The sequence below is a fragment of the Panicum hallii genome, chromosome 5 (genome assembly GCF_002211085.1).
Source record: "Panicum hallii strain FIL2 chromosome 5, PHallii_v3.1, whole genome shotgun sequence".
Taxonomy (NCBI): Eukaryota; Viridiplantae; Streptophyta; class Magnoliopsida; order Poales; family Poaceae; genus Panicum; species Panicum hallii.
In genome coordinates, this window is record NC_038046.1 from 21,145,947 (window position 1) to 21,162,787 (window position 16,841).

Sequence of the window (16,841 nt, forward strand, 5' to 3'; positions counted from 1 at the left end):
AAGTTAGAGTGAGTAGAGGGCTCTCAAGCACTCTCACACATGGACACCAAGTCCCCAAGGTGCTCAGCACCTTCAAATGGCCGGCCACACCCTCTATTTATAGAGAGAGGCCCCAAACTAGCCGTTACACTCAAATCCCGTGAAAACAGAGATTTCGCGGACTGTCCGCCTCACAGAAACCGGACCGTCCGCCATTCAAAACCAACGGCTAGAACTGCAATTATTATGTGTCAGAGTCGACCGTCCGCGCCCCTGGGGCGGACTGTCCGCGGTTCAAAACTTCGAACCAACCGATTTGCAAACGTCTCTGACTAAATCTGGAAGTGACCGGCGGATTGTCCGCCCCCTATGGGCGGACCGTCCGCAGTTCAAAAAGTGAGCACACACAGAAACCATAGTGTTTCTATCCCAGAATTTTCAGTAGGAGGCGGACCGTCCGCCCCCAAGGACCGGACGGTCCGCAGTTCATTTTGGACACCCAAGATAGAACTACCAAGATTCTGCGCCCGTTTTAGCTTTTAAGGGCGGACCGTCCGACCCCATGGACCGGACGGTCCGCAGTTCATTTTGGACCACCAACAGAGCCAAAAACGGCTCTGTTAGAGCTCATCCGGGATAACGGCGGACCGTCCGCCCCCCATGGGCGGACCGTCCGCAGGTCTATTTCCAGCAGAAATGTACCTCGGTAAAACGGCCATAACTCTTAGCTCCGATGTCCAAATTAGGTGATCTTGGACTCTATGGAAAGCTAATTCAGAGGGCTACACAACCCAACTGAATACTTGGTCCAAAACACAATGGATCAAAGAAGAATTCCACTCCAAGAGACAACCTAATTTCCGGAGAAAACCGAAAAACCTTTCTTGCTTCCCAAAGTTGATCAACATCAACTCCAACTCTTTCTCCTTTGCAAATGTGCCAACACCACCATGTGAACAACACCATGTGCATGTGTGTTAGCATTTCACAATCATTTTCAAAGGATTTTCACTTGATCTCACCATGCCACTCGATCCTAGCAACATCGCAATGTTAGATCGCTCAAATGGCACTAGATGACCGATATGCAAACAAGTTTATCCCTCTTGATAGTACGGCCATCTATCCTAAATCCGGTCATGCACTTCTCTACACAACCTTTGACCGGTGAAATGAAATGCCCTACAAGTCATACCTTTGCCTTGCGCATTTCATTTCATTTTCCCAAATGTTGATGCCACACAAGCACCAAATTCCATCAAGCCTTTTGATCATCTTCATAAGTCAACACTTGGCTTGATCTTCCTTGAATGATATGATCCACTCCATATCATCACATGACCTCTTTGGTCCATCGATCTTGACCTTGCTCGCTCTTCACCGTTGCCTCGGTCCATCGGCGCCAAATCTTGCCCAGGCTTCACCGCCTCGCGGTCCCTCGCTTCAAAGCCTTGACTTGCCCTTCTCCATTGCAACCGGTCCATCAAGCCAAGCCTTGTCTTGATCTTCTCCATTTTGGTCACATAACTCCATGTTATGTCTCATATGCAATGACCTCCTCGATCACACTATATGAGCATAGCATCAACCTTTAGCCATTTCTCCTCCATGGCACATGTTGCTCATACTAGTATCTTTGTGTGGACTAATCTCCTGTGTATCTCAACATAAACACTTATTAGTCCACCTAAGTTGTCACTCAATTACCAAAACCAAACAAGGGCCTTTCAACGAGCCGAAGGCACACACCCTTCTCGGCGACGGCTCCGGCGACGACAAGATCGATGGGTGGTGCCTCGACACTGGTGCCACCCACCACATGACTGGCTAACGGGAGTTCTTCACCGAGCTTGACTCCAGCGTCCGAGGCTCCGTCAGGTTTGGAGATGCCTCCGGCGTGGAGATCAAGGGCGTCGGCTCCGTGGTCTTCACCGCCAAGTCTGGTGAGCATAGGCTGCTCACCGGAGTCTACTACATTCCCGCATTGAGGAACTCCATCATCAGCATGGGACAGCTAGATGAGAACGGCTCGCGCGTGATGGTCGAGGATGGAGTCATGAGGATTTGGGATTGCCAGCGTCGCCTTATTGCCAAGGTAACCAGGGGCACAAATCGTCTCTATGTTCTCCATGTGCAGGTGGCACAACCCCTCTGCCTCACTGCTCTTCGGGACGACGAGGCGTGGCAGTGGCACGAGCGCTTCGGGCACCTCAACTTCGAGGCCTTGAAGCGGCTCAGTGCCAAGGAGATGGTGCGAGGCCTGCCGTGCCTCGACCATGTGGAGCAGTTCTGCGACGTCTGCGTGTTGACGAAGCAGAGACGGCTCCCGTTTCCGCACCAGGCGAGCTTCCGAGCCAAGGAGCGGCTCGAGCTCGTTCACGAGGACTTGTGTGGCCCGGTGACACCGGCCACACCGGGAGGACGATGCTACTTCCTGCTGCTCGTCGACGACCACTCCCGCTACATGTGGGTGATGGTCCTCGGCAGCAAGGGAGAGGCTACGGACGCCATCAGGCGCATGCAGGCTGCGGCGGAGGCGGAGTGCGGCCGCAAGCTGCGCGTGTTGTGCACCGACAACAGTGGCGAATTCACAGCAGCTGAATTCGCGTCGTACTGCGCTGAAGAGGGCATTCAGCGCCACTACTCCGCAACGTACAGCCCATAGCAGAACGGTGTCGTCGAGCGGCGCAACCAGACGGTTGTGGGGTGGCCCGGGCCCTCCTCAAGCAGAGGGGGATGCTGGCTGTATTCTGGGGAAAGGCCGTGGTGACGGCTGTCTACATCCTCAACCGCTCGCCTGCCAAGGCACTCGACGGCAGGACGCCATACGAGGCTTGGCATGGGCGCAAGCCGACGGTCTCCCACCTACGGGTCTTTGGCTGCCTCGCGTTCGCCAAGGAGCTTGGCCACGTCAGCAAGCTCGACGACAGGAGCACTCCGGGAGTGTTCATCGGCTACGCGGAGGGCTCAAAGCTCTACCGCATCCTTGACCCGAAGACAAAGCGTGTGCGCACCGCACGCGACGTTGTGTTCAACGAAGGCCGAGGATGGGCTTGGGACAAGGTGGTGGACGGCTCGACTCCGACGTACGACGACTTCACTGTCGAGTACTTCCACTTCGAGGGAGCTGGGGGAGTAGGCAGCTCCTCTTCGACGAGCGTGCCTACCCCAGTCCCCAAGCCTTCACCGTCCCTGGCGCCTTCTACCCCAGCAGCACCACGCTCTTCAGCCAGGACTCGGGCTACGATGAGGTCGTCTTCGCCGACTCCACCACAGCCGGCGACACCACGCTCTCCAGCCCCGACTCCGGCTACGACGAGTTCCTCGTCGGCTCCACCTCAGTCGGCGACGCCATGCACTCCAGCACCGACAGCCACTTCTCTGGGCATGTCTACTCCAGCACTAGCTCACGTCGAGCCCAGCCCGGTGGAGTTCGCTACCCTGCTCTCTCACGATGAGGAGCGCATCGACGCGTGCTACGACGGCGAGCCATTGCGGTACCGTACGATGGAGGACCTTCTCGGCGACTAGCCAGTGCCGAGACTAGTGCCTCACAACCTGGAGGGGCAGTTGCACCTTGCGTGCGACGACGGCGAGCCTCGGTCTTCCGCAGAGACCGAGAAAGACGCGGCATGGCGTGCCACGATGAAGGCGGATATGGATGCGGTTGAGAAGAACCGCACCTGGGAGCTTGCTGATCTCCCTTGTGGTCACCGCGCGATCACCCTTAAGTGGGTGTTCAAGCTGAAGAGGGATGAAGTTGGCGCCATCATCAAGCACAAGGCTCGCTTGGTGGCACGAGGTTTCTTGCAGCGGGAGGGGATCGACTTCGACGATGCCTTCGCTCCCGTGGCACAGATGGAGTCCGTGCGACTCCTCCATGCGCTGGCTGCCCAGGAGGGCTGGCGTGTCCACGACATGGACGTCAAGTCGGTGTTCCTTAACGACGACTTGAAGGAGGAGGTCTACGTGCACCAGCTGCCGGGATTCGCGATCCCCGGCAAGGAGGGCAAGGTGCTACGCCTGCGCAAGGCCCTCTATGGCTTGCGGCAGGCACCAAGGGCATGGAATACCAAGTTGGATTCCACGCTCAGGAGGATGGGCTTCGAGCAAAGCCCGCACGAGGCGGCCGTCTACCGGCGGGGCAATGGAGGAAATGTCCTGCTGGTGGGCGTCTACGTCGACGTCTTGGTGATCACCGGCACCAAGGATGCGGAGGTGGCAGCGTTCAAGGAAGAGATGAGGGCCACCTTCCAGATGAGTGACCTGGGGCCTCTCTCCTTCTACCTGGGGCTCGAGGTGCACCAGGACGACTCCGGGATCACACTTCGGCAGACCGCCTACGCCAAGCGCGTGGTTGAGCTAGTTGGGCTCACCGACTGCAACCCAGCTCCCACTCCGATGGAAGAGAGGCTGAAACTGAGCCGTGATAGCAGGGCAGAGGAGGTGGACGCTACCCAGTACCGGCGTCTTGTGGGGAGCCTTCGCTACCTCGCCCACACACGGCCGGACTTGTCGTTCTCCGTCGGCTACGTTAGTCGGTTAATGCAGCGACCGACGACGGAGCACCAGCAGGCTGTGAAGAGGATCATCCGCTATGTTGCGGGGACTCTCGACCACGGCCTCTACTACCCGAGGTGCCCCGGAGCGGCACACTTCGTCGGGTACAGTGACAGCGACCACGCCGGCGACATCGACACCAGCAAGAGCACCAGTGGGATCCTCTTCTTCCTTGGCAAGTGCCTCGACAGCTAGCAGTCGGTCAAGCAGCAGGTGGTAGCTCTGTCCAGCTGCGAGGCCGAGTACATCGCGGCCTCCACCGCTTCGACTCAGGCGATCTGGCTCGCTCGACTGCTCGGTGATCTCCTCGGCAGAGACATTAGAGCGGTGGATCTCCGAGTGGACAGCAAGTCCGCTCTGGCCCTGGCAAAGAACCCCGTTTTCCATGAATGGAGCAAGCACATCCGAGTGAGGTACCACTTCATCCGAGGCTGTTTGGAGGAAGGAAGCATCAAGGCAAGCTACATCAACACCAAGGACCAGCTTGCAGACCTGCTCACCAAGCCTCTTGGGGGGATCAGGTTCCTGGAGCTCTGCTCCAAGATCGGGATGGTCCAGATTTCCCACAAGATGACGCACAAGACTTAGGGGGAGAATGATGGGAATAAGTCTCTGTACTTGGTCTTTGTGGGCAGGGTGGTTTTCTCAGCATCTTGGACTGCATCTAGTTTGGCATCTTAGACTAGCATCTAGCATATTCTTGGCTGGCTAGTAGCCTATAAGTATGTATCTCCAACCCCTTGGAGGGCATGGCATTGTGGTAGAGTTTGAGAAATAAATCCAGAAAATTCGCAACTTCTAGTGTCATCTTCACTCTCAATGAGAGTGTTGGTATATGATCCTTGCAATCTTTGTTACCGCAGAGTTCTCGGTGTGAGCTTTCTTTCCAGTAGTTGCTGAGGATGCGAGCACTGGTTGGTGACTGGGTCTGCAATGGAGAATCTTCAGCCTGGATACAGGAAAAGGTCATAAATGAACTGCCCCATTGTTGATCCACAGGGGTCTGATTATGTTTGTGCCAAAAGGTTCAATCTTAAAACTGATTTGGGTAATTTTTACCAGATTTTCTCTAGTAAAACACGATGTAGTTCATTCCTAGGTGAAAGTGAAGCGTAAAGAAATCTAGTAAAACACGATGTAGTTCATTCCTAGGTGAAAGTGAAGCGTAAAGAAAATTGAGTTTTTCTATGTGCTATTTACACTAATGAGGTCTACATTGATTTTCTTTTCTTTTTTATTTTTTGGCTCTGTTTGGATGTAATCTTGTTAGTAATTGACGCTGGGCTAATATAAATTAAGGAGTTTCTGCCACAAGGTTCTGGAGAACACTGGGCACGTTCTGGCAGTCTTGGTATCATTTTAATATTGTAAACCCAACACTTAAGAATTGGTAGAACAGACCCTGTTTAGGCCTTGTTTGGTTAATCCCCTCTCCAAGGGGATTGTGTGTGTGGGTGGGGGGCGGGGGTTGGGGGTAATTAAATCCCAAGTCAGCTTGGGAATCAGTCCCCTCCAATCCTTCCCAATCCGGGATTAACCGAACAACGCCTTAAGGGGGTACGAAATCACAACCAACTGAAACTTTTAAGCAGTACATATACAGACTTAGTAGTACAGATTGTGATTGTATATTGGCCCGGGAAAAGTAATTCGTATGAACCACATAAATTTGGAGGCTTGATGAAAGTAGACACTACTGTACCACTAAACACATTGCTTATGAATTTGTCCACTTTGTTTTTTAATAATCACAAAGGTGCAACAGTGAAATTATTGCTCTTTAAATGGCAAAAGGAAAAAGGTTTGCTGATCTCATTTCTCCTATAACCACTTTGCTGCTTGTCTTTAACTGCTTCCCAATTGCTTTTCCACGTCTAACCCATTGATGCCTCACTAATTCCTCCTACCTGCACAAAAGTTTACTTCAATTGTGGCTACTGAAAGAACTTCTGAAAGAGATAGACCATCTTTTTATGCAAGGGAAAGAAATCAATTTAGCCCCCTTGACTGTTGCTGTCGTCTAATCTCTATCCTCATATTCAGTAATGTTTATTGTTACATTAAATTGTGGTTGTCACATTGGCTGCTGGGCCACCAAATTTGCCAGGTGGGTGTTCAGTCAGAAGAACACATATCAGAAATAACTAAAAGCCTTGTCTTCTCTCTAGTCCTTTGCTCTTGCTCATAGCTGAACACAAGTACTCAAGTAGTATACTTTTCTTTTTCCTTTTTATTTAAAAGAATAAGAATATGCTAATGCCGAATGATGTCAACAGACAATGTGGCATAAACACCATTGTGATGTTATGTGTACCAAATTTTAGTAACTGAGGATACCAAGTAATGGGCATTTAGTTAAGGTTAGAAAATAAACTGCGGCAGCAGTAGGTGAACTCGATTTTATTAATTTAGTAATATTTAATCTGAAATGAATTGTTGAGCATTTTGGATATTACTGTTGAAAATTGGAATCACCGGAAACACTTTCCTGAGAAATATAAATTCATTTTGGTGTTGAACTAAACTGCAGGCGAGCAGTTACCATATTTGTACGGGGAGCTGCTACTTTTGAATTTTATTTATTATTCTATGCAGAATAAATTAGTTTACTTATATGTGTATTACATTTCTTTTATCAACCGTACCGAATGTTGAAATTTGATTATTTTGTTTTATCCAATATGTATAAGAAAACATGCTGCTATGTTTAATGGTTTTCATTGAATTGGCATCTAGCATTGAAACTTCTACTGTGTTTTCTGACTGACTGGAAACCCTAAAATGAATCGATCTGCTAGTGCACTTGACTCGTATTTCTTCTAGAGATTTTTCCACATGTCGGTAATCAAGGGAGGTTGCCTCACGTTTCTGTTAATATTCATGTAGATTGGGGCTGAGGCATCTTGTTTGTTGCATAACTAGGTGGGCCAAGCTGTGTAAATTATAGCTCATGCAAAGCTTACATATTACCAACCTACTGGAGCTACAATAACTTTCAGTAACTTTAGTTATAATTTTAGCTATTATTGAAGCAAGTTGTCCCTACATTGAATATATTTCCTTTGAGTGGATGTCGACATATCTGAACTAACCAAATGTCTGGTGCAAAATTCCTGATGCCCAACCAGCGGTATTGAAGTAGTCTTCTTTGAAGTTCTAACAAACAACAGAAATGGGAACTGTAGCTCCTTATGCTGTTTCATTTTTTCTAAGACTTATTTATGGAGTCACGAACATACTCACCAAAATTGCTTTTAGCCAAGTGCATGTGGTCTTGTTTTTTACAGGTTTCTGATAGCTAGTGTGCTCTTGCTGCCCCTTGCCGTTGCATTTGAAAGGTATGCAAATTTGTGGCTTATTTGCTTGGATGTCATTTATGGAAGGATGTGCTGAGTTTATTTTTGCAGAAAAACTGCCCCACCACTGTCATTCAAAGTCTCTTAAGCTATTTGTGCATGCATTATACGGGTATGTCAAAGTACAACTGTTTTAGATGTATTTTCTTTCTATGAAATGGGTCTTTGGATGAAGTGTTTTTCTATGATGATGTTCAAGTGTGCATACTTAACTGAAATATACTCTTAGCCTGATAAACTCTTACTTGGATTTGTTATTACTGCATGGTGTCACTTTGTAGTTGTTGTCCAAACATTATCTGTTTGAACTTCTTATTGGCATGCATGTGTAGCTTTGGAGCAAATAATTTATTTTTCTCAGCATATTTCCTTTCAAATCTTCCCTTAAATTTGGTTTCAGCAAACTGAATGAAGTATTACACACCGCATGGACTTCATTCATGGTGGTCCAGTCTTTACCACTTATAACTGCTAACATATTCATTGATACTCCTGTTTCACAATGTATGTCCATGCCAACCATTGCACACAGACAAGCTAATAGTTATGTCAAGTAGTTATAGTGTCATTTTCTCCCTGAAGTGCGAACATAATAATTTTGTCAGCTGGCAACAATGCAATTTCGTTAACAATCTTCTTGTTCTATTTGCTCAGGTTGTCTGCTTCTACGGTCATATCGTACATTGGCCTCAATTACGTTTCAGCAACATCTGCTTCTGCTGTAATAAATCTTGTGCCAGTTTTTACTTTCTTTTTGGCTGTCCTATTCAGGTAATATTTTCCACGGAAATTGCTGTTTTCTCAGAAAGGTGTGGACAACAGATTTTTTTTCATCCATTCTCTTGTTTAGGTTGCTAATAGAACTACTTAATCAACTGTGGCATATACTGGTTTTAGTAATTGTTAATTTTCTAATATTTGTACATATTTAACTTGTATATATGTTCAATAACACCTGTGTAGTTGTGTTGTGTCTCTACTGATTACTAGGATGAGACCATATATGTTCAATAACTCATTGCCTAGAAGGCTAGAAAAAAGGGAATATCTATTTAAAAACTGGAGTAGCTACCAGAATGGAGGTAAGAAAGGATCCAATTTTATCCCCTCCACTGCTAAGTAATATTCTGGACACTGCGTGAGGCCCCTTGTTTAGCTGAAATTTCTTCTAAAAAGAATGTCGAAGGCTTGAGGTGAGACTTTTGAAGGTGTAATAAAGACTAAACTTTTGTAAGTTGTGAGGTATTCAATGAACATAGTAGATTAGTGAGACTAGACTTTCATGGAGCTTTGAGTATTTCTGCTCTAAATTTTGTAGGATGGAGTCTTTGAACTTAAAGAGATCCCATGGGGTTGTTAAAGTTTCTGGCTTGGTGCTTTGTTCTGTTGGTGTTACTGTACTTGCATTGTACCAGGGACCTGAGCTGAAATCTTTCATCCATCACCGTCTTTTCCATCACACAAGTCATGGTGGTACTAATTCTGAAAGGAAATGGATATTGGGAGTCATCTTGCAATCTTTTGCGGCTGCAATGTGGGCTCTGTGGGCTGTACTTCAGGTATGCACCTCTTGCTCTCTTAGCATGCACTTATGCAATAACGCATGTGTTGGTTTGCATTGCATTTTTGTTTGCTCTAAAATCTAACCTGCACGGTACTTCATAGGGACATCTGTTTGGGGAATATCCATCTAAGCTGCTGAACACAACGCTCCATATAGTCTTTGCAACTGTTCAGTCTTTTCTGATGGCTTAATCTATTGTGTAAGTATAAGATCCCTCTATTTATGGATCATGAATATATGGCAGAGCTATATCTCGAGCTTTTTGTTTTTAAACATTTATGGATTTAGCCATTACAGAAGTGAATATATGTCTTCCTGTAGAATGTGCTACTCCAGTGCTGTTCTATTGAGTTCATTGTCCTTCCAGCAAAATGTACAGTAACTGGCAAAATATTTGAAAAACTGCCACTGGCTTGGTAAAGATCACCGGTTGAAATGGAACAACAGTGGTTGGAAACTGTTACTTTTAAGCTTCTTATGTTTCTTTTTTTACTGACTTTGCAGGGCATAACACTTGCAGTTTTGTGCTACCTGCAAGTTTGGTTAGTTGACATGAGGGGGCCTGTATTCCTGTCCATGACTGTACCATTGACACTGGTATTCACTATCATCCTGACAATCCTCATAGGAGAAGCAGTCACACTGGGGAGGTGTGTTTATTCTAGTCACTTCACGGCATAAATGAGCTTTACCTGTTTCGACAGTAGCAAATTGGTTGGAATCTGTTTTTCTGATGCGCAATGTCATATTGCCATACTGTGCTGTTCATATGCAGTGTGATAAGTGGAGCTCTAATGGTTGGTGGTCTGTATAATGTACTATGGGGAAAGAGAATCGAACAAGTAGCTATGAGCGCGCAAGGAGATGATGGCAGAAATGCTGCTTTGGATCTGGAGGAATAAGGAACAGCAGCATCAGTTCTCAAAACACAAGGTTAGATCAATGCAGTACCAGATGTGGAAATAGAAGATCGGCAAAACAGAATTGAAACTATATGTCAGAACTCAAAATAAGTTGGGTGTAGTCATACTGTTATTTCAGAACTGTTGCTTCAGAATTTGAACACTGCCACACGGCTGCCATTGGCAGTTGCTATTGTAGAGAGCATACAGCCAACCCAAGGGGATATTTGGTTGTCATAGTTTTCTTCTAATAACAACAAATTTGTTCAAAACTTTTTAAGAACAATTTAAAAAGTTTTGGACTCGAAAGAAAAACTCGAAACTTCTTCCCTAAGTATGGTTAAAGTCTGGATAACCTGTTAAACTATTTTCAATTACGGTAAAAGTTAGGACAACCCGCTAAACTATTTTATTTTATTTTTTCAATGTAATCGTGCAACTATGCAATCTGTCCAATTTACCTATTAATAAGCTTTATCTTTTTTCTTGTTTCTGTACAAGTGAACTTTTAAGTTAAATTATTTTAGCAAACCATTGTATTTTTCTGAAACTTCAAAAATATGCTGTTTCGGGTGCTTAATTTTGTGGCCTTTGTATGATGCCAATATAGTTATGGTATGTGGTTGGGGACTGTTATTTCTCTCTCTATAATACAAAGATAGGCAACTCTCCTATATGTTCGAGAAAAAAAGCTATGGTATTATGCTTCACTAAGCATCAATACAAGTTAAACACAGAAAATCTAGAAGATGCTCCAGATACAGTTAAAACAGCGTTGTCGCCAATCTTGCATGTACCGCCACTAAGTTAGCGATATTCAAGTTCGGTCCCCCAAACTTGCTACACGGGCAGATCAAATGAATCTTGCTACACGGCTCTTAAGTGAATGGCCTCTGCTGGTGTCGTGGCGGGGTCAGAGCCCAGCTGGATCCGAACGTGGCGGCGGCGGCGGCGGTTACCGGAGGTTCTAAGCTACCTCCGGCGTGGATGACTACCGGCGATGGATCGGAGCGGCTGCACAGCATGAGAGGATCAGCACGGGTTCGCTTGATTAACCCAACTCGTTAATCGCATTTGTTTGCTGCTGCCAGATGTGCGTGTGCGAGAGAGAAACTCTCAGAATCGGGCCACGAGAACTATATGCCTGCCGTCCAACTGCAAAATAAAACCATAGAATCAGGAAGTGGGAACCGAAAGTGTACTACTCCAGGTCAGAAAATGGGAACTGCTAGTTACTCCCAAAACGGACTCTCAAAATGAGGGCACTACATGGCACTAAATGAGAGCAGCTTCTCGAGCGGCTTTTGCTCAAGCTCTGCCAAACAGTCCAAAATAAAATGGCTTCTAGTCAAAAGCCCCTCATAAGCCATATTTCTCAGCTTAAACTAGAAATCATGAGCTAAAAATAGTGGGTTTTTTCGGTTTCTCATCTCTATTCCTCTTCATCCATCTTTGAAAAGCTAGAAGAAACTATTTTACCAAATATTTTTTCAACGAGACGAGCGAAAGCTAAAAATAAAACTACTTTACTTTATGAGTCAGAATTGGAGCCATTTTAGTTGGAACCAAAAGCCCTCCTAAACATACCCTACACGTGTGTGCGTGGCGGTGCGCGTGCTTGGGTTTCTTCCCTGATATCAGGCCTTATTCACATTAGTCCCAGGGCAACATTAGCACTGGCACTGCAGTTATCCATACCATAGCCGGCCTCGTCCCGATCCCATAAAAATATTCAGTATTCGTGTCACTGTCTATGGTGGCCCGGAACAAATACTAGCCATGCCAGCTTTTATGAAACGAACCTTTGGTACCAGTACGTTTTTGGACCCATAATGATCGGATATGAATGGGGTGTTCTGCAACGTTTACTCATAAGGTTAGAGGATGCGTATTTCAAGCAAGTAACTGATAAATTATAGGGTTGATCAAGTCAACAACTAGAGCCCACCTTCAACCTTTTGAGGCCTCATGATGCACGCGGAAAAAGGTCCCGTTGTGTAACTCATACATGATGATGCAGAGAGAAAATGCCATCGCCAAAGCTGAATCTCAAAACAGGGATCCGGATAAACCATCCATCTCTCCACTAGCGGGTGAAGGCGGCTTCTCTTGGCCCGCATCATGATTTTTGTTAAATTCTAGGTGTCCTTTCATGTTCACGGTAGAGCAATGCACCGATGGTATACGAAACCACACTTTGCACTTCGGCTCGATCTTCAAATTTCACCTTGATTATGAAACAATATATTTTCCACCCTAAAATTTATAGCAATATTCAAATGTTCTCTCCATTCCATTTCCGAAATGTAGATCACCGTGTTTATAGAAAAGTATATTAACTTCTATAATACTAAATGAATACACTATGAAGACATGCATGTATCCATGGTGGATTTAATGAAAGTAATTTAATGTTGTAAATATTAGTGTATTTTTCCTATAAACTTGATCAAAACTAGATAAATTTAGCATAACACTCTAAAGAGTTCTATGGTGATTCTGCCACTGTGCCACCATGGTGCAAGTTGATACGATAGGTTTAGTTCAATTCATTTTCAACAATAAAGGGAGTAAGGGACCCATCTATATATCATTGCGTCTCAATTTCTTTCCTCCCACTATCATTCGTGTGGCAAATAAAAGTAGTTGGCCAAAAAGACTGCCCATACACACCAGCCATATATGTAAAATCATCTTCGAAAAGCCTGGTTAGGATGTTGAGTTATTGTATTGTAAAGCTGAAAATTACATGGTTTCATCGGTAATGATGAAATATGAAGTTTGTTGATGCTAAAATTTTGCAGAAGTGTTTATAGAAAGAAAATGAAGCCAATGGAATTGTTGACGTCAAAATTTTGCAAAAAGTATTTATAGAAGAGAAATGGAGCCGATGGAGTTCTGGAGAGAGCCGTTTGAACACGTGAGCTGTTAGAAGAGTCCGGACAAAGATGATGTGGTGCCAGTTGGAGGCGATGTGGATTTGGTTAAGGGAGCGGCTGAAGAGTTCGGATCGGACTGGGAGATGATGATGTCAGCAGAAGATTCCATAGAAGTCTGATTTCTTTTTAAAGAGTCTTATAGATATGGTAGTTTTATCTCGTTTAAGTTAAGTTTAGCGTGTCATAATTAGTTAGGAGTCTTTTATTTTCGGAGCATAAATAGGAGAATTCAGAGTTTTTAAAGAATAATAATCAATCAATACAACTTTTTTCGGCACTTCGCCAAAATCTTAGGAGTAAGAGTAGAGTATTTTTTTCTCGGCGAATTCTTTAGCAAGTAGGTCTGCATCGAATTGATCTCTAGCTTGTTGGTAAGTTCGTATCTATAAAATTTTCTAGACTTTTATTATCGGTGCATCCTTTAGTTTCATTTAGTTTAATCTACCAATTTATTGACTTCTATCATGTGCTTGCAAGGCTGTATCGTTCGATCTCTTGCTAGTCCTTAATAGATTTCACAATTTATCTGGTGACAATCATAGATTTATTAGCTTTCATCTAACCTTTTTATGCAGCTATCTGATAGCCAATTTCTTCATTGATTTTCACTAAAACTATCGAATTACCTTTAATCTTGGACTTCGTTGCGGGTAATCTTATCGGCTAGTTCGTTTGCTCTAGTTTTGTTATCTCAAGCTGTCTCTGTTAGATCCGATCCTTAAATAATAATATTAGGTAAGTCTTATCAGCTGGATTCATTTATCAAACAATGATAACATGATTGTGATAGCTTGATATCATCAATTGGCTCTTTTGGCTGATTTTGAACTTAATGATAAGCATAAATTCTGATATAATTAGATATATCGGCTAATTATGCTCGGTTTGTCGCCCTGCCGTTAGAGCTGTCTCGGTTAAGTTCAATCCGACTAATGGTGATAGTAAATTTAGTTTAATTGGGCATTTCTATTTAATTATGAAGATTTTATTCTTAATATTGCCTCATTATGAATCGGCTTTACAGCTGATGCTTGAACATGCGTATCAGACATCCCGGCCGATGCTTTATCTGGAACTCTTCGGAATCCTAGCCGATGCGCTCCTTATTATTTACTGATTAAATTTCTTTTCCCTTATTAATTGTAGGTTAAATTGACTGGCACGTCCCGAATCTAATTTGCAGGATCTGCACTGAAGATAAGCAGAGCTCTCAAGCCTTAGCATGTCGTGCTCCGCAAGATTCATCATCCGATTTTTGCGGCAACAAAGATCAACAAAGTTCAAGGTCTGATTTAGAGTTTTCCCTTCATATTATGTGGGTGTATTGCTCTGCCATCAGAATGGCTGTGCATGATGAATATGAACAACTAGGATACAATTTTAATGCAAGAGTACCAACCAGCTTCACTTACCCTAAGAAAAACACCTAGAACAATGTTTACCGAATTGAAATCATGTTTTTGCTATCCACATTTGTTTAATTTATCGATCCATGTCACATGGTCCCTACGGTGAACTATTTGCAGAAAAAAATATTTTGGAACTTACAATTTGCAATTAATTTCTGGACCTTACAAAATTTTCTAGAAAAAGAGAAATTGCAAGATTTTGGTGCCAAAGCTTTAATCCCAATAGTTAACATCATGTTGTTATATCCTAGACTGTCATATCACAATAAGATCATTAAATATGTAGAAATAATTCCTTCAAAGAAATTGTAGCCTTCCTAAGCTGCTCAACACAATTAATTATTCTGTGTTTGTGTGCAATTCAAGAGAGTGGACTTAAAACGTACACATGGTTTCCTACATTTGATTTGAATATCGAGCATAAAATGTATCTCAGCAAATTAAAGATATGGTTTTCTTCTCTCTCGTCCTTGGTTTTCTTCTCAATAGTTCCTGAAACCAACTAGTAGAAATTTTATGTCAGTTCCACCCCAAAGACCAAAGTTTTCTTGATTTAGAAAATCGCATGGGCTGCTGGATCACCGACCCCTTCGCAGTGAACTGTGGCATTCCCTACGTCGAGGGCTCAGCGTTGCCTAGGGCAGACGTCTTTCATCGGCAATACGGTTGAAGAGACTATCCCGCAGGTCACCTGGACCGCCGTCGCCGCCTCCAACCACTCCATCTTCTGCGAAGCAGTTCTTCTCTTAGTCTCCTCTCTCCTGCACATAACCAGGTCGAAGAATCTTCTATGGTGGCCGCGGGAATCAGCCGGCTGAATGATGGCACGCAGCGTGTCTGATGAACTAGCTTTTCTTGATTTTTCATCTGCTGCTTTTCGTCCTTCCTTTCATTTTTACTGAAATCTTGTATAGTTTCCTATCAAGCGTGCTCTGTGAGAGTTTAATATTGTTGGATAAGTTAGAATATCTGAGTATCCGGCATTACTATGGCAGAATGCAAAAAGGGAGATTCGTGGGTGCCAACTGTTGTGTATGACCTATTTATTATTTCTTGAGAAAGGTGATGAGTTGATGACAAATTGACAATGCTAAGAAGTGACCATGCCAGGATAGATAAATAATTCAAACCTAAGTACCAAATGCAATAACTGTGGAAATCCACAGTGCCTACGCGCAAAAACAAAATACAAAAAATCCACAGTGCCACATGTTGAGTGGAGCAGCTGATGCTTTCTTGTAACAATGCACATAAAGGTCATTATGTCGGTGGAATCAGGATGCCCCAAAGTGCTGCCTCCAATCCGATTAAGTCTTGGGGTAGTGTTACACGTACATCTCTCACTACAGATGGTTATAATTGAAGCCGTATACAGCTTTATGAGAACAAACGCAGAATGTTTTCTCGTCCATTCTTTGTGAAGATGCCAATGGATGAGGGTGTAATTGCATCAGCAGAGTTCATGGCCTGCAGCTAATTATAATACATTACCGGACTTTAGGAAACTCTTAATAGACTCCATGCATTGTGTTAGGAAACTCATACTATATTCCATAGCACAACATGCTAAGCCATTGGATTGTAGTTACCACAGAACTTAATTATTTTTTATGGATTCAGAAGGTTGCAAAAGCTTGAAATGTCATTGTGCCTCAATCAAGTAGACTTTTGTTTAACCTTTTCTTATATTCTGGCGGGTCACTTTGGAGAGTGCTAGCTAGTAGTGGATGTTCTAGTGCAGAATAACTTTTTTTTTTTTATAAAAGTTGACGCCTCAGGTATTTAATTGAAAATTCTGAGTCTCACAATCTTTTACCATTTGTTGGAACCCTTTCTTGGCGTCAGAATCTACTGCCAGTTTCGAATTAACTGTTTGCAGAATTACCAACGTATCAATCGTCAAACTTTAAATCGTTAAGTATATGTTTAGGCTTCGAATAGGATGGGATAACTACGGTCCCTACATAGTGACTATGCACTACCCAAGTTGTTAATCTCTGTTAGAGGACCTACCAATCAAGTTCGATGTATGCTGACGCTAAAAAGTGAGGGCGCATTATCTTTCTAGGATCCACCTACCTGCATTATATACCCAGAAACCGCACATCTCCATTATAAAAGACCATGTTCAG

At 44.3% G+C, this 16,841-nt stretch overlaps 1 pseudogene; it reads left to right on the plus strand.

Moving 5' to 3' along the window:
• Positions 1-7,711: 7,711 nt before the first annotated feature.
• LOC112892553 lies at positions 7,712-10,361 on the plus strand (annotated as a pseudogene).
• Positions 10,362-16,841: the final 6,480 nt, after the last annotated feature.